This window comes from Pleurodeles waltl, chromosome 4_2 (assembly GCF_031143425.1).
Source record: "Pleurodeles waltl isolate 20211129_DDA chromosome 4_2, aPleWal1.hap1.20221129, whole genome shotgun sequence".
NCBI classification, from domain to species: Eukaryota; Metazoa; Chordata; class Amphibia; order Caudata; family Salamandridae; genus Pleurodeles; species Pleurodeles waltl.
This window is the reverse complement of record NC_090443.1, coordinates 974,832,027-974,850,817: the sequence shown is the minus strand read 5'-3', so window position 1 is coordinate 974,850,817 and position 18,791 is coordinate 974,832,027. Positions and strand designations below refer to the sequence as shown.

General features: G+C 49.4%; 1 protein-coding gene across 1 annotated transcript in view; it reads right to left on the bottom strand.

Moving 5' to 3' along the window:
* The window catches only part of ZSWIM5 (zinc finger SWIM-type containing 5), a 256,622-nt gene that overhangs the window by 134,849 nt on the left and 102,982 nt on the right, over positions 1-18,791 (bottom strand). The gene's annotated exons all lie outside the window — the stretch shown is intronic.

The following is an 18,791-nucleotide window of genomic DNA, read 5'->3' as shown; positions in this document are numbered from 1 at the left end:
ACCTACTGTGCAATGGACGCCTCACAGACTTCATTCCTAGGAGCTAAAGCACACAATCTCCTGCGAGGAGAGGAGGAAGAGTCAAATGTTCGTTTAAGAACGAGTCTAGTTAGGTCCCACTTACAATGGAATTGGAAATTATCACACCTGAGCGCAACCGAGTCCATGCAATGCAATGCACTTTTATTCACCAATATAAATGGAAAATCTACAAAGAAAGAACTTTCTTTTACCAATAATACCAAAGCTCTGAGTCAGTTGTCTGTACTCTTGGAATGACTGTAGTTAATATTTGTAAAACTCAGTTTGCTGTTTGTAATACTTTTTGTGCTAATATATTTCATTCAGGTGGTCAGTATTTTGAGATTTCTTAAAGAGGCAACCGAACTTCAAAATCTGAAAGATTCAGCAGGCATGCCAGGTGGTTCCCAAGAGCCCCTACAGACTCATTCAATGTTTGTTTCAGGACTCCTATCAACCTCAGCAGCAACAAATGAAGGACTGCACAGAATTTGGTTTCTAAAATCAATGTCAAATCTTTAGGCTGGCGGCACTGCCCTATGCAGAGCAATAAAGACCAACTGCTGCGCGAAAGAGGGCAGTGGGGAGCGGCTTTGGGTGGAAGGGCAGGGCCTTCCAAAAGCAATGCGAGGTTAAACAGGCAGTGAGCGCGGACTGCAAAGGTCTACTTGGACAGTACTTCAAAATTCCGTCTAAGCATATCCATCACCCCCCTGGTAGGCGTCAGCCCAGGCTGCAGACTTCATTATGCCACCTCTGGCCAACACTGCTACAGTTAGAGTCATCTGCAGATGCCGGATGAGGCCTTCAAAGATGCTATTGCAGCAGTTTTACAGTCAGAAGAGCGCCAGTCACCAGTTTGTGATCCTTGCTCTCCAGGCAGCCTCACTCTGTGAAAAGGTACTGGCAGTCACAAGGCAACAACATCCTATTATACCCATAAGGAAGCAAAAATATGCGACTTGTTCTAAATTACCACAGGAATGCCAATAACCACCAAATACAAAGGTCACCTTTCCTGGGCTCGCGCCCCTCAACCACCCACGCCAACACCCCTCAAAAGGAGGCGCTCTGTACTGGCCACACTGAGGTGAAGCCAGCTATTGCTCGTCCAGAACTTAAGTAACCAGGACAAGTCAAGTAAAGCAGGACACGCCGAGGCATATCTAGGCCTCAGTGGCATAGGAATTACGCAACACTAAAAAATCTGGTGTACTTTGAAAAAGATGGGTTTGTTTGACAAGTGAATGTCACGGGGGACACTACAGATCCCAGCACACCCCTTAGCAGAACAGGATAGCGGAGGTTTGCCCACTGGTTGCAGTCCCACACGAGCAAGCAAGCCTGAGAGTACAAGTGGCGCGGAGTGTGCGGAGGTCCTGGAGTTCTTTCCATCAAGCTCAGATTTAACAGACCACACTGCAGCTGTTTTTAGCTCCAGTAGCAAGCATACGCTTCATGTGGGAGACAGAAGTATCCGAGCTCCCAACAAGCCAAACAGCCTCAAAGGAACAGCAATCTCACTTCACCTCTGCTGGAGAGCCCCCTGGCCCCCTCAAGCAGCACCGATGAAAGGCAAACTCTGCAGCACGCACGAGCTTTCGCCTCTGTTTATAACTAAATTGCAGTGCTTGGAATTTTAAGGCAACCAAAAGAACTGTGCTCTATATAAATAAGTACGTGTATGGATGAAGGTGTATATTTTATTGATTAGAGGCCTGCACTGAAATGCTGCGGTCCAGTGTCATTTTTAGACCACGGGCAGAACAAAGACGAGCTCTGCGAGGACCACATCTGAGATGCAGTAGGCAGCACATCGTCATGGGGGGAAAAAATCCTTGGCAGAAAGTCATCACCTCATATTGTAACAGCAGCCACTGCAGCCAAGTGGAAAGCACTGCAGGCAGCAAGGACATGGTCTGTGGAACCCCTTAGAAGCATGCTCAAATAATTCCACCAGACCTTTGGGATTAAAACTGCATCCACGTGGTTACGGTTGTTGATAAACCCAACCAGTACAGAAATTGAACACTAGTAAATGTGGGAGACGGTCAAGCTTGATTAATTGGTCTAAATCCATCATGCTTCCCTCTGGACACCCTTCCACCAGTACTGGATTTACTGATAAAATGGCAAGCAACCCAAGTAGGTGCCCGGGTATAAAATACCTTTGGGACACGGACCTTATAAGGGAAAATCTGGCAAATGCACGGAAACTGTAGCCTCCCTTATCAAGAAGTGGGGCAGCCCTAATGAAAACAGTGGGGTTGTCTAACCTACTATACCCGTTTCAGAACATCCCCACCCTTGCTCGGGGCGGGCCACGATGCGTTAAGTAAATGAGATGTCTGTCCCATGGTCAGATTAATGATCCCTTCATAAAGGTCAATGAAATTGGGGTGATCCAACAACTATGGGGCAGTCCGCTATGCACGCTGAGGAATCTATTTACTGATAAAAAGTTTAACACCTTCCCAGAATACTTGAAGGTGGTGGCATGGCCCTCGTTGGCTGTGATGACATCATTGACTTCTCCGCACTACTGGCGAGCTACCCTCCCCTGCCCGGACAAACCTGCAGAGTAGAATCTTCGTACCCGGACCATAGAGACAGACTGATCACAAATATGGACAATAAGGAATGAAACAGGAACAGAAAATACTCAGTCGAGGAATAAATGGGCCCAGGATTTGCGATACAAGACGTCAAAAGTCCAGTGGGCATGTTGCTGCCAGCAGACAAGGATCAGTCTCCACCAATGGGAGCACAGGTTAATCTACTTTCCATCCATTCACACAACCAAAGACCCCACTGGTGAGGTTTGACATGATTGAGAAGTCAGACTGCTGGCAGTGCCCCACACCTGATTTGAACTTCACATATCTGGCCTGGGACTGTCCCATAGTCTGTGCCTATTGGTCACAAGCACCCAAGGCAATAAATAGGATGACAGAGTCTGGAGCTAACCTGGTTTCTTGTGAAAAAGACTATCAAAACATACTGGAAGGTAGAGGCAGTGGCTGTGTTGTTGAAGAAGCCTCCCTACCTCTTAGACAAGACCGCAAAACACAAGAAACAAGTTCAATGCCTACATGACCAAAATCGCTACCTGGATGAAAGAGAACTCTCTCAAGCTCAATACCCACAAGGCAGAAGTAGTGATCTTTGGCAAGAACATCTATTAACAGACTCCAGCTGTTGGTTGGTCAAATTCTAACTGCACCACACCTAGAACCACATCAGGAACCTTTGAATAATCAACTGCAAATTGGATATGACCACCAAGTCAGCGCTGTCACTGCATCCTGCTTCCACACTCTTCAAATGGCTCCCAGGCAACACTAGAAAACTGTCCCTCACACCTAGATCACCACCAAGTTGGACTACAGGAATATCCTCTATGCCAGGATAACCAAGAATCTTACTAGAAGAGTGAAAACCATCCAGAACTCAACCTTCCAAGCAGAACTCACATCAAACCACAGGGAGCTCCACACATCACACCATAACAAACTCAACTTGCTCCAAATAGACAAACATGCTCAATTCAAAATCCTCACACATTCAAGTCACAACACGACTCAGGCCCTCACCTATCTTAACAGTTACATCTCCTTTCGCTAATCACCCAGACAACTCTGCTCCACATAAATTCTACTTGGACACATCTTACTCATACACAAAACCAGAGCAAGAGGATGGGCGTTCTCTTGCTTCGCTCCTAAAGGGTGGAACTGCCACTCTACGCCAGAGTCTGCGCCTCTCTTCTTTAATTGCACAAGAAGCTGAAGACCTGGATTTTCAATTAACCAACCTACCAGAGGCAGGACTGTGCACACACACCTACTTAGCACCAGGATACCCCTGCAGGTGATGGTGAGCTTTGCAAGTACACATTGCATAACTTTAATCACAAAACATTTTTGTAACCATCAGTGTGCTCTGTAAAAGTACTGAAAGGTTCACGGAGCAGTCGGTTACTGATGTGGATAAATCTGCAACACTCTGCGGTACTGTATTTCCCCACACAGGATCACTGTGCAAGAGCTTAGCACTAGTTGAATCAGCAAGCAGAGTTAGTGGTACATTCCCGTGCAAAAACAGCCAGTAAGATACAGCGGAATGGGGGTAGGAAGGCTTGGAATGTTTAAGCACCCCATACTCATTCATTTGCAGCGAGAAAACACTGAAGTGTGCTTCACAAAGACGTGCCACACTGCCACGTGTCCTTGCGTACTTGTGGCATCACGTATTCTTGTGTACCAAAGGCATCCACGACCTGTGATACGAACACAGGTGAAGCATGTGTTCTAGTGTACTGAGCGAGAAGCATAGGGTGCAGGTGACTGATGACGACTGGCAGTAAGCACTGTAGGAATTCACTTCATGGGGCAGCAGTTACATTGGGGTAACAGCTCTCCTTCAGACTTACTCTGATGGTTTATAGCTAGGAATTACATTCTTTTAAATAGGTTTATTTTGTCCGCTGACTGTACATTTTAAGTAATGTTCTGTGATTTTTGGTTACCTTTTAAGGTTTATGGGCATCGTCCCGAAATAAACTTAATTGCCTAGGGGTCAATGCGAGACTGACACCTATGAAAACAGATTAATTGACCGTGTTCAAGTTGTTTGGAAATTCGAAATTGTAAAGAAAATATGAATGCCGGCGTTTCGGATTTATTGTCAGAATAGCCTTTTAAATTGTTCACGCTTTTGTTATTTTGTTCACAACGGGTGAGAAGCACCATGTTTCAGGTCTCGTGTTGAAATAATGGGCGTGCACTCTGAATCGCACCCCCGGGGCTGACTAGTAGGACATTGTAAATAACAGTTCACCACAAAAGCCCTGGGTGCAGCTCCGGTTCTAGGCCGCAGGGGGTAAGTGGCAGTGTGCTCTGCAAGCAGAGCCACAAGCGGGCGCAGGCATTGGCATTGTGCCTGCCTGGAACCACCACGCCATACTGACACCTAGAGGCAGAGCAACGAACTAGCAGCGACATCTAGCAGATACAGGACTGCGACATTCGCTCCACAGTGGCTGATCCACTAGAGGCCGCCAGATGTCAAAGTGCAATAAGGAAGCTGCCCTTTACAGACTTACTTACTCTTGGCACTTTTGGACTAAGACTAGTGTGGAGAGGAGAAAGCTGCCTACACCATTGTGTAATAGAAGAGTAAGGACAGTGCAAATATAGCTTACTATTCCTATTACAGAAAGATTACAGCCCAACATTTCCATGTAATGACTAAATGCCGTGCCACCCTCCAGACAGCCTATACTTTCCCCAGTTAAGAAGTCAGGGCCTACCTTCGACAACGGCATCTCAGCGTGGCTTTTGGCCCAGCTTCAAAGAGACTGGCAGGGAACCGTGGTTTCAATGCTACTTATTAAAAACCTCTGCTAGAATTTGTCTAGGAAAGCCTTTGTTGGGCTTGGCAGACACACAAGTGTTTTGTTCATTTAATAAATGTACTTTAATCCCCCTCCCTCAAGCCCCCCTTATGCGTTTAATCATAGCTCATTCAGACATCTGCTGGCCGGCCTGTTTCTGCACAGGGCCCTTCCCATCGCTAAATTCCGCCATTGGCGTCCCTTTCAGAGCTTTCCACTTATGTCAAAAATAAGAATTTCCATCCAGACCGGTTTCTGTTCCGGAAACTCTTCACCAGTCTGAGGGTGGAGGTGGCCTGCGGGTACCATATTCAGGACCAAGCTCCCAGAAGAAGAAATGCTCTCTCCGTGCCTTGGCATAGTCTGCGACCCGCATGGCAGTGGACTGCTGATCCCACAGCTCCCAAGCGCCTAGAAGCAGAAAAGCCCTCTTCTGCCTGGCACAGACTACAGTCTACCTTACAGTGGCCTGCTAGGCCCACAGCTCCCAGAAGCATGAATGCCCCCTCCTGCACCTTGGCACGGGCTACAGTTCGCATGGCAGAGGGTTACTATACAAGGCTTGTTTACCCTCAACTTGCGTCAGAAGGATTGTTTTATTTAATCTACGTTTTTGGCTGCCTATCTCAAAGCTTGGCCTAGGATTCCAAAGTGAACAGACAGGCAGAGGGCTTCAGACCTGTTGACCATGATCTCGAAGGGTAGGTGCCGAGTCGCTTCAGATGGTAACTTTCAGCACACATCTCAGACACCCTTGAACATTTTGGGATGGCGGTCTTTGGCACAGCGCATTCCCCAGAGGTTCTTTCAGCGGGGTCTTATCTCACTTATTTCAGTTTGCCTGCTCAGTGCGCATGTCAGACTACCTCTGGTCTCCTGCAGCTCAAGCACCACCATTCTTGATCGTCGTCCTCCTTCCCTGATCTGCCTCCTCCTGCCTCACCATGAAGTTCAGTCCTTCACCTAATCTGCCTTCGCTCGAAGTAAAACCGGGACATCCCGGTCAGTCCTCCTCACACCTCCTACTCGCTGGTGCGAACTATTTGCAACCCATCAAGATTTCCTGGTTGTTTTGCATTTTTTCTCTAGCCCCCTATCCGCCCCTTTCGAAATCAGCGTGTTGTTTGTTTTGTTTTTTTAAATATAATCAGACCTTCCAGCTATACAGGGTGCCTGAAGATGTCAGATCACCATGCAAGTACCCTGACCGGGGAAAGCAGCGGGACTGAGGCAGGCAGTGCCATAAGGGCAAAACCTAAGAAATCAAGAGCAGGTTGTGGCATCCTTGTCGATTCAAACATCCAGCTCAGGACATCTCAAAGGGGTTCCCACTGTCATTTACATTCCTACCTCCAAGTCTTGCAGTCTGAAGGCCCTTCCGCCCCACCCCACACAGAGGGTGGAGTCCGCGCCCCTCTCCAGTTCCAAGCACAACGGATTTGAAGCACTAGCGGTGCTGCTACAAACCGCCCCACCACCAGGTTGGGTTCAGTGCAAACTGAGCTCTTACAAAGGAGGACTGAAAGAGGAACTCTTCTGCACACTGTGCAGACATAAGAGACTGGGGTGAGACCTTGCTGGACATCAATACGACATACAAACACCACCCTCCACTGCAGCTGTCTGGATCCCAGACAGTAAGGCATGCATGGACCACCCATCTGTCCCATTAAATCAGTGGTCAGACACGTTGTCTCAGGTGTCCGTCGTCTGATGGGAATCCCAGAAAGGCGTGCTTGGGTCCAGCCATCAATGCAGCTTCAGGCGTGGTCTGCCACACGGGGTCTTGGATTAGGCTACTGAACAGCACGGCTGGCTGCTGCATCAATGATCGTTGCTTCCACCACTCAAATCTGAAGCAGAGCCACGAAGTTCATTTTTTAACAGCAAATAATCATTAACTAGCAGGGTCATGATGGGGCTCACAATTCGCTCTGCAGCGGAAAAGAACTGAAATTCAAAGGATATAGGACTTAATGGCGAGTGAGCAGATACACTCTGGAACCTTACTAAAATCCCAGACTTCCGGCCAACTGCTATGTGCTGTGGCAGACGGAACGTGAGGCTCCCTTTCTTTACAAGATCCCTGGTAAGGTCCGGTGCTGTGGCAGTGGCACTTGGAGTAGCATCAGGGAGGAAGGGTGCTTACTATGAAAGTAACACTGCTTTGCTTTAAAGTAGTATCTTTTGAAATGCCTTTTCAATTTCCATCAACCTGATTATTGTGACTTACTGCTGTGGAAGGCTTTCAAAGATCTATATTTTTTGCACATCAACGTGTACTGTGAATTTGACAATTTTATATTTAATGACTGACAGTCCAAATACCTTTAAAACAGGTTTCCTATACAGTGTTTAATAATATGTTTTATTTGTGCCACATTTTTATGTAAACAATATATTGAACAAGATGGATACCACCTCGGTCACTCACTTGTGTTCCCTCGTGCATATCCTCGCCCCACTCCGCAGCAGTCAAGCTTAGGTCAAATTAGTTTATTTTCATTGCTGTACTGTTTTGCTCATGATGAACTTCCGATGGTGCAGATGTTTTTTTTTTTTTTACTTGTAACTATCTTCTGTTTCTACACTGGACTTATTCACTTGAAGAAAAGTTTGTAGTCAAGGTTTCACATTTTGTTCAAACCTCTGTAGATGACATTAGCATAGTGTGTTGAATAATTATTTCAAAATGGGTTAGTGCTTAGGTACTAAGGAATTTTATTTTGTATGTGCTTTGGTTTGCTTAAGAAATGATGCATTTGCTCACACCCGACCAAATTACGTAACTGTTGATTCAATATGCAAGAATTGTGTATCTAAACCCCTTAAATTTTAGTGGTATGCCAGAGCTTTTCCTGAACTTCCCAAGGCTACCCAATTTTCAAATGATTCTCCTGCCCTTAGGGACTTAAAATATTTTCTGCTTTTTTGCCCAAACTATATAACTTTACATTGGCACGCAATTATTGCATTGACCCTGTATTGCTTATTTTTAATTTTGTAATAAAACTTACACTTTTCATTGATCTACAACTCAATGAATTAATGGGTTAAACGGAATGAATGAACACCACTTAATAACTGACAATTTTACTCTGCTGGCTTGGTGGTTGGGGAGGTGCGTTAATGACAATTAACACCTTATCCGATCCGTGGGAGATTTGGTTAGGTAACATTCTGGGGTGCCTAAAAGTTAGGGTATCATTTTGATTTGACACGGGTATCAACCATTGATCTCTATCATGCCCCAATGAGTAGCAGTGCCATGTCTGCTCTTCGGAGAACTCTGACAGTTATCAGTGCTAACATACGTGCTCTGGGTACCATGCGAGCAACCAGTAGCAAGTCACTCTGGAACATCCCCACCAGCACCAACTCCTGCTCTTTGGAATATGCTGCTAGCAACAGCGCCTGCTCTCTGGATTGCACTGCTAGAGACTGATACAAACTCCTGCTTCTTGGAAAGTCCTGCCGGCGACTGGTGTCCACTCTTGGTCTTGTAGGTACTTTTTGGAATGCCCTGTTGAGGACTGGTGCCCTCTTCTGCTTTTTGAAGTGCCCTGCTGGGGACTGGTGCCAGCTCCTGCTCTTTGGAATGCCTTGATGGGGACTGGTGCCAGCTCCTGCTCTTTGGAATGCCTTGATGGGGACTGGTGCCAGCTCCTGCTCTTTGGAATGCATGGATGGGGACTGGTGCCAGCTCCTGCTCTTTGGAATGCATTGATGGGGACTGGTGCCAGCTCCTGCTCTTTAGGCTGTCCTGCCGGGGACTGCTGACAGCTCCTGCTCTTTAGGCTGTCCTGCCGGGGACTGCTGACAGCTCCTGCGTTTTAGAATGCCCTGCTGGGGAGTGTCACCAGCCCCAACTTTTTGGAATGCCCTGTTGAGGACTGGTGCCCTCTTCTGCTTTTTGAAGTGCCCTGATGGGGACTGGTGCCAGCTCCTGCTCTTTGGAATGCCTTGATGGGGACTGGTGCCAGCTCCTGCTCTTTGGAATGCCTTGATGGGGACTGGTGCCAACACCTGCTCTTTGGAATGCCCTGCTGGGGACTGGTGCCACCAGCTCCTGCTCTTTGGAATGCCCTGCCTGGGACTGCTGCCAGCTCCTGCGTTTTAGAATGCCCTGCTGGGGAGTGTCACCAGCCCCAACTTTTTGGAATGCCCTGTTGAGGACTGGTGCCCTCTTCTGCTTTTTGAAGTGCCCTGCTGGGGAGTGGTGCCAGTTCCTGCTCTTTGGAATGCCTTGATGGGTACAGGTGTCATCTCCAGCTCTTTGGAATACCCTGCTGGAGTGGTGCCATCTCCAGCTCTTTGGAATACCCTGCTGGAGAGTGCTGCCAGCTCCTGCTCTTTGGAACGCCCTGCTGGGGACTGGTGCCAGCTCCTGCTCTTTGGAATGCCCTGCTGAGGACTGGTGCCAGCTCCTGCTCTTTGGAATGCCCTGCTGAGGACTGGTGCCAGCTCCTACTCTTTGGAATGCCCTGCCGGGGACTGGTGCCAGCTCCTACTCTTTAGGCTGCCCTGCCGGGGACTGGTGCCAGCTCCTGCGTTTTAGAATGCCCTGCTAGGGAGTGTCACCAGCCCCAACTTTTTGGAATGTTCTGTTGAGGATTGGTGACCTCGTCAGCTTTTTGAAGTGCCCTGCTGGGGGCTTGTCAGCTCCTGCTCTTTGGAATGCCTTGATGGGTACAGGTGCCATCTCCAGCTCTTTGGGATGCCCTGCTGGGGAGTGGTGCCAGCTCCTGCTCTTTGGAATGCCTTGATGGGTACTGGTGCCAGCCAGCTCCTGCCCTTTGGAATGCCCTGGTGAGGACTGCTGCCAGCTCCTGATTCTTGCAATGTCCTGCTGAGGGCTGGTGACAGCTCCTGGTCTTTGGAATGCCTCGATGGGGTATCGTTGCCAGCCCTGCTCTTTGGAACGCTATGCCAGTGACCGGTGCCAATCCCCGCGCAATCTTCATTCGGTCCCTAAACACCGAATGTTCAACTAAGAGGCGTGACACAAGCGCTGAAGGGTTTACAGTGCATTGCTGCATTGTTCTAAGGGTACGGAAGCACAGGCTCAACGTCTGCGGTTTGAAAACCAACATCATCTTCGGATCTGAAACGAAACAAACCTCTCAAACAGCACCCCGGGATCATGTGGCTACGTGGATAAGTCCGCCATTAGAATCCACGCTGGAGGGAGTCTGCACGGCTACCCACCTGGGCGCCCCACACCCCCAGAGACTCGGGGTTCAAACCGATCTCGTCCCAGCTTCAGCAGTGACAATGCACCAGACGTGCACGAGAATACACAGATGCTTTGGATAAAACAACTAAAACGTCGATCTCGGAAAGCTCATTGCGGTTATATGCCAGGGTAGAAATATACGTCAAGGTTAATTATCTACTGGCACATTGTGTGGTGATTACTTTACGGGATTACATCTACACAAAAAATGCAAATGTACAAAATGTCTGCTTCATTTTATAGTCACCCAATGGTTGCATGCCAGCTTGACTTGACAATGGATATTTAAATATACACACGTCACCTACCGCTTGAGGAAATCAAAGGTTTCTGTGCAGATTTGGAGGCCCCGGGACGCGCCCATCTGTTTCCGTGTGTGCTGTGCTCACGGCGGGCCTTCGCAGCCAGGACTGCCACAGTGCGGTTCATGGCAGAATCTATATTCTGGGGGTGACTTGCTGGGGACCCCGGGGTGTCGCCCCGATAACAGGCCTGTACGTGGGCACCGTTAGTGTCAGCCACATAGACGGCACTCGCACTCAGAGGAGTGGGCAATGCTGTGAGTGGCACAGCACTGCCATTCGGACCCGAGTGCCCAAGAGGGAGAGCTGGGCCCCCAGAGATTCCGCTTCCGGCGGAAGTCTGTCCTCTCGCTCGAGCTGTGCAGCAGGAGTGCTAACACTGAGCTGGGGGCAGGAGGCTTCATGTGGGTGCTGGACCAGTCTCGGGGGAGTCCGTGCTGGTAGGTAGGAGGCCTGGGGCCCGCATCCTCCGGGGGGGCCTTGGACGCAGCAGACTGTCACCGACCCCCGGGTGTCACGGAAGCTGCTCCCAGGGGAGAGCAGGGCTCATGCACAAGAGGCAATGACCTCCAGCTCTGCCTGAGGGGCGTCTCACCAGCGCTCTCCTCCTAGCTTCCAGTTCCATCTTACCCACTGGGGGTTGGGCTGAAGCACAACCTTCATAGGACTCGGAGGCCGCCATAGGGGCCTTACCCCAACACCGGTCATACACCAACCGACAAGACAGTTTTTGTTTGATGGAAGAAGTATTTATTTTAAATATACTTTCATAGAAATTCATAAACACAATTCATGTAAGTCATCATATGCACCTTACTCACTAAAACATTTCACTGCAAACTTTAATATATATAAACTGCTATAGTCGCTACTTTGTAACCATATTTTATTTTGACAGGATCCCTTCCTGTCCTGAACCTCCTTTGGACCACACAGGGACTGATTGTCACCTGTATCCTTAGGGGGGCGGTATCCCTGCTTCCTCTGTTCCTTGCCCCCATGTTCAGGGTTCCGCCCCCTCTCCAAACACCAATCAACCAAGGGGTGTACCAGGGCGGCCCAGGGCATGAGCCCCGTGACCACCCCAGTGATCTGGGCTCCCTACCCCCAAACAGGTGTGTCCATCCGCAGGTTGGTCCAGGACTTCAGGATCCTATCTCTCTTGTTATACCGGGGCCCCCCCCTTGGGGTCCCCTCTGTTGCTTCCGGTTACTTTATTCTTTCTTTCTGCGCCCTTCCTCCAAGCCTAATAATAAGGAGAGGGTGGGTGGGAATCGCCAACAGGTCTGCCCGTCCCTGGCCGCCGCGCACGAAGTAAGAAGGCCGAGCCTTCTGGGGGGGGCGCTTTTATGCCCCCCCACCAGTGCGCGGCGGCCCAAACCGGTCCAGCCCTGCCCCGTCCATCGACGCTCTCCCAGCGTCGAACTTCCGCCCGCGCGTCTCGCGAGACGCGCGAGCGGAAGCCCATGGCCAGCCTGCGCACAACTAGTGCGAGGCTCGGCCCCGGCGTCCCCGATCCCTAAGGGGCCGCCCCCCCCCATGTTGGGGGGGGCGCTCTTCCATAGGACTCGGAGGCCGCCATAGGGGCCTTACCCCAACACCGGTCATACACCAACCGACAAGACAGTTTTTGTTTGATGGAAGAAGTATTTATTTTAAATATACTTTCATAGAAATTCATAAACACAATTCATGTAAGTCATCATATGCACCTTACTCACTAAAACATTTCACTGCAAACTTTAATATATATAAACTGCTATAGTCGCTACTTTGTAACCATATTTTATTTTGACAGGATCCCTTCCTGTCCTGAACCTCCTTTGGACCACACAGGGACTGATTGTCACCTGTATCCTTAGGGGGGCGGTATCCCTGCTTCCTCTGTTCCTTGCCCCCATGTTCAGGGTTCCGCCCCCTCTCCAAACACCAATCAACCAAGGGGTGTACCAGGGCGGCCCAGGGCATGAGCCCCGTGACCACCCCAGTGATCTGGGCTCCCTACCCCCAAACAGGTGTGTCCATCCGCAGGTTGGTCCAGGACTTCAGGATCCTATCTCTCTTGTTATACCGGGGCCCCCCCCTTGGGGTCCCCTCTGTTGCTTCCGGTTACTTTATTCTTTCTTTCTGCGCCACGAGGGCGACCAGGGCCCCAGGGTCCTACGCCCTCCCCACCAGAAAACAAACACTTAGCGAAAAACCACATGTCTGCCATGAATTGGTCAGTACCTGCATCGGATAAATGAACCAAATCCCTATGAAACATTTCAGGACCTTTCAATTGTCTATGTGGGATGTTCCACAAACGGCCTGGACCAGGGCAAAGCTTTGAAATCTCTGCGTTAAGTCGCCTCACTGACACATTGATTGTTCTTGGTTTGATTCCTGGGCCCCATCTTTTCCGTGGCACCATGTGAGACCAGGCGATGGCTGCATGAGGAAATTGCTTAGCAAGCTTTGTTATTTCTAAGAATATCGCCTCTCTGAGGGCTTTTCGACCCAGATGTACCAGGTCATTGCCCCCCAGGTGAATGATGATGAGGTCCGGGGATTGGAGTCCTGGACATCCGCGAGCCAAATCAACCAGCTGCTGTAGCTGTTTAATTCCTTTGCCGCCAACCCCGCACCACCTGAAGGCCACGTCTAAGCTTGTCGCCGGATTCGGTTTACGGAGCTGCTGCAACCGGTACGCCGCCCGACGAACGAATGAATGCCCCAGTACCCAAACCACACGCGGAGCCATCTACTGCAATAAAGGGAAAATTGTGTGAGGAATGGTACAGAATGTTAAGATACACCAACAATCCCAATTATACCAGCTCTGGCCTAACGTAACGCTTATAACAGTTAGACGTCCATCTGCCAATGGCCTTAACTTCAGAGATGGGCATACCTGCACCTGCAGCTAACGTAGCCGCGCCAATCCTGAAGGAGTGAGGAGAGTAACCCAGAGGCTCCAAGCCTGCTGCCTTTAATGATATTTTCATTACCTCTGTAAATTGGTAGCGCGACAGACAGTCCCCATTTGCGTGTATGAATAACGCCGTTGATTTTTCTAAAGGGCGCACCTTTAGATAAGCACCTAGGTTGGCAACCGGACAGATAAAAGACCCCCGCGCTGCCCGAAGATCAATCCTCGCCCCTTTACCTAACTGATCAGTCTTTGATTTGCGCAGCAGTATGGTGGCGGAGTTATTATTGATTATTACATCTGGCCATTGGAGACCCCCTGCATGGTCGTTCTTGGAAGTACCTAACATTTCGCCAATACGGAAGGCCCCATAAAAGGCCACCGAAAAAGCTGATGTGAATAAGGCAGTCTCGAAAGGGGAGGAAGAAACTACAGCCACTGCACCCAGCAATTTCTCTAATACCTGGGGGGTTATAGGCCGCCTAGAGTCTACTTTGGGGCCCTCCGCTTTTGACCACCCCACCCGTGCCTGCTTAATAATAAAGGCATTGAGTTTAGAGTCTTGCCCTCTTAGCTTGGCGAAAAAACGGATGGCTGCCAAGCTGGCCTTGGCGCACGAGACAGGTTTACCATTGCTTTTTAAATGTTGTAAAAAGGCACAGATTGCTTCGGATGAAAACCAATCTGAGGAGTTCACTGATTTCAAAAACAGTCTATAATGCAAGAAGGCCCTTTCGTATGCCCCCTTTGTTCGTGTCGCCAAAGAAGCCCCTACTAGGGCTGACAGCGCGGGACACCAATCTTCCACAGTGATGTTGGAAACTCTGTCATCCTCTCCGACGCCTGAGGGTGGAACCTCTGAAAATCCTGCATTAATGATCGAGACAAAGCATCAGCTGCATTGTTATTTACCCCAGGAACATGCTTCGCCCGGAATGTGATGTTGAGTTTCAAACATTGCAGCACCAGATACTTAAGTAGTCTCAGCACCCATCTGCAGCTAGCTTTTTGTCTATTGATTGACTCCACGACTGCCATGTTGTCTGACCAAAATACTACTGTCTTGTTTCTCAATGCGTCCTCCCATACAGAAACCGCTACAATGATGGGAAATAATTCCAAGAATGCTATGTTTTTGGTGAGCCCCAACTCTACCCAGTCAGTTGGCCAATCTGCCCGGCACCATGCAGAACCAAGTATGGCCCCAAAGACCACACTGCCTGCAGCGTCCGTAAACAGGCCAAGAGAAGGGCTGTCGGCAGGGGGAAGAGGCCAGATCACCGCCCCGTTAAAGTCTTGTAGGAATGCTTCCCACACTCTCAAATCGTCCCTTACTTCCGCAGATAGCCTGGTGTGATGGTGTTTCTCGGTCAACCCTGCCATGGACCTAGCTATGGATCTGGAAAAGGGGCGGGCCATGGGAATAATCCTCAATGCGAAATTCAATTGACCCACCAATACTTGCAATTGGTGCAGGGTGACCTTGGTATGGGATAAGACTGTTCTGATGGACCCCTTAAAAACTTGAAGCTTGTCCAGAGGAAGGCGACACTCCCCTGCTATGGTGTCAATTTCTATGCCCAGGAAAGTGATGCATGTGGAGGGGCCTTCTGTTTTTTCTTGGGCTATTGGGACCCCGAATTCTCCAAACATGGTTGTCAGAGACTGCAGGGCCCAAAGGCATTTGTTTGACTCAGGAGGGCCCAACACTAGGAAATCATCCAAATAATGTATAACATTCGCATGACTTGTACGTCTGGTGAAAATCCATTGCAAAGCAGAACTAAACTGTTCGAAATAACTGCAAGACACACTGCATCCCATGGGCATACATTTGTCATAAAAATACTCCCCATTAAATTGGAATCCCAAAAAATGGTAATCTTCGGGGTGAACTGGTAAAAGCCGGAAAGCTGCTTCGATATCTGTTTTTGCTAAGAGCGCACCCCGCCCCAGACCCCTCAGCAACACTAGTGCCTGGTCTACGGTAGCATAACGCACTGAACATAAAGTCGGGTCTATTGCCTCATTCACTGAGGCGCCGCGTGGGGCTGATAGATTATGAATCAATCTGAACTGTCCCGGCTCTTTTTTGGGTACTACTCCTAATGGGGAACAGACAAAATTAACTGTGGGTGGGGAAGTGAAGGGGCCAGCCAGCCTCCCTAGAGCGCGTTCTTTTGCAATTTTCTTAGCCACCACGCCAGGGTTTTTCACGGCAGACATAAGATTTCTGCAGTGACCTAAGGGGGGGACCTGGGATGCTGGAATTCTAAAACCCTGTGAAAAACCTTTAATCAGAAGTTCAGCTGAAGCCTTGACTGGGTAAACTTTCAGCCAAGGCAACAAAAACTCTAAGTGAATGGGAGTCGGCAAGGAAGAACTAGGTACTGGACTTACTCCCTTCCTTAGCTCTGTCCTTTGCTTTTTTAATGCATTTAAATTCGGGGTGAGAGGGGTGCCCGCAAAATGCACAGGAGTGCCTGAATTTGCACGTCCCAGGGGGGCGTGAACATACTTTCTTGTTAAACGCCCAGCAAGACCCTTTTTTGTCGCTTGTATACTGTGCTCGAAAGGGCTGCTTGTTGGGTAATTTGTTGTTCACGCACTCCAGCCAAACATTTACTTCAGTCTGATCCCAACCAATTGCTGGATCCTCTACCTTTGCCCACCTGAAATCACGGTCATACTCCAGCCAAGCGTTCCCGCCGTACATATGATGAGCTTTTAAAATTTTGTTTGCATAAAATATCATTGACAGGCCGATGTCAGGCTTCTTTTCCATCATGACTGACATAAACACATTAAAACCGAATAACCAATTTGTAATATTCTCTTCTATCTTAGGTTTTTTTTCCGAGTATGCTGAAGTTTTAGCATCTTTATCCTTTGATTCAATTTCCCTTCTCTTAGCCCTTACCAGGCTAAAAATGTCCACAAAATCCCCTTTCCATATTTTCTCTTTGATTTCAGAAGCTACATGTGCAGCTAACTTCCCCGGCCTAGATAGCAATGTGTCTGCCCCCGTGACTTCAGCTGGGGCTGGTGTTACTATGGTGTTACCACCCTGTTCTATGACCTTACCATTTTCTTTTTCACCTGGAGGAGTCTGCAACAGCGGGCCCGGTGCCTGGCTGACACTGGGGCCCGAGGTCGCCACCTGCAATGAAGGAACATTACGCGCTGCTACCAACGCCTCCACCTGGCGCTTAAGTTCAAGTACGGAGTTCTGCAATGGGTCACTAGCCCATGGGGTCGTGGGGGGTGGGGCTGGCACTGGCACAGAGAGATTGGCCAACATCTGTGATACTGACACCAAAGTTTGAGTTGTCAGGTCCTGGGATGCCCCTGAATGGGCCCCAGCCGCCTGCCCCTGCTCTGTGACTGCGCCAACCCCTAGAGCCACTCCCTGCGCAATGGGTAATGGTTGCGTGGGTACATCCTTGGCTGGTGCTGCTAATGCTGCTACAGAACGCCGTATATCCGCCAGCATAGCTTCCACACCCCCCGCCGGGCCCGTGCTAGGCGACCTTACCCCTGCGTGATGCCCCGCAATTTCTTCAGAAGGCGCCGCCGCTGCAATACTGGGGGCCACCACTGTGACTAACTCAACCACAGGGGGGGGGGGGGGGGCCAAAACTGTCTGAGGCGTAGGCTGTTGAACTACCGCCCCCCCAGTCTGTTTTTTATTCCTACGCCTAACTGGAGGAAAATCAACTGTCTGAGGCGTAGGCTGTTGAACTACCGCCCCCCCAGTCTGTTTTTTATTCCTACGCTTAACTGGAGGAAAAGCTGCAGGTGGTGCTACATTCGCACGGCGCGGGCGGGAAGCGCCTACCTCACCGTCATCTCCATCTGAAGGAGCAGCCTCCCCTTCTGAATCCCCGCCCCCTAACTTAGCTAGGACCAATTTTAGCAATTGGGCAAGATCAGGATCTGTGGCCTTCCTCTTACCTCCTCTCGCCCTATTAGCTGCCATAATGCCAATATTAGGTAAACAAGTTGCAAGCAGTGGTAAGACAAATTTCTAAATTAATTAACGCAAATGAATAAACCGTTAGCCCAATGCCAACGTCACTTTTCGTAAAAACACAGTGGATAACAGCCCTAGGACACTGACGCGCAATGCACCATTAACACATTCAGATTAGTGACAAAATTACCCACCTAATGAATAATCCGTTAGCCCAATGCCAACATCACTTTTTGCAAAACACAGTAGATAAAAGTCTTAGGACACTGACGCGCAATGCACCATTAACACATTCAGATTAGTGACAAATTACCAACCTACTGATACCACAACTATATCTGTAAATAAGCACTTTCAACAATTGATATGGCCCCCTTTTGCTTTACCACAAAGCTAACTATAAATGGGAGGAGAACAATATCTGTAACCCTTAATACTTTTTTGCCCCTGCACCACAGCCCTCTCCCACGTGGCACCCAAATTTTTTTTTTTTTTTTTTTTTTAAACTTTGAAAACAGAGAGAAACCTTTAAAGTAATTGACCTGGGGTGTAAACCCCTACCAGGTGAGAGTGCGCACAGAACAACCTCCTAACTACGGAGTCAGCCTCCGTGCGCTCACTCACCTCGCTTTCCTTTACTTGCTCCCAAGACTGCTTGACAAAGTCACTCCCCTGCGCCTGCCGCTCCACGTCCAACTTGATGCACCCGACACTACGAGGCCGCTCCCCTGCTATCTGCCAGACGCAATTGCCCTCGACCTCGCCGCCGCGCTACCAGGTCCTCTGGTAACCGAAATCCACACAACAGGTCTGCCCGTCCCCGGCCGCCGAATCGCCAACAGGTCTGCCCGTCCCTGGCCGCCGCGCACGAAGTAAGAAGGCCGAGCCTTCTGGGGGGGGCGCTTTTATGCCCCCCCACCAGTGCGCGGCGGCCCAAACCGGTCCAGCCCTGC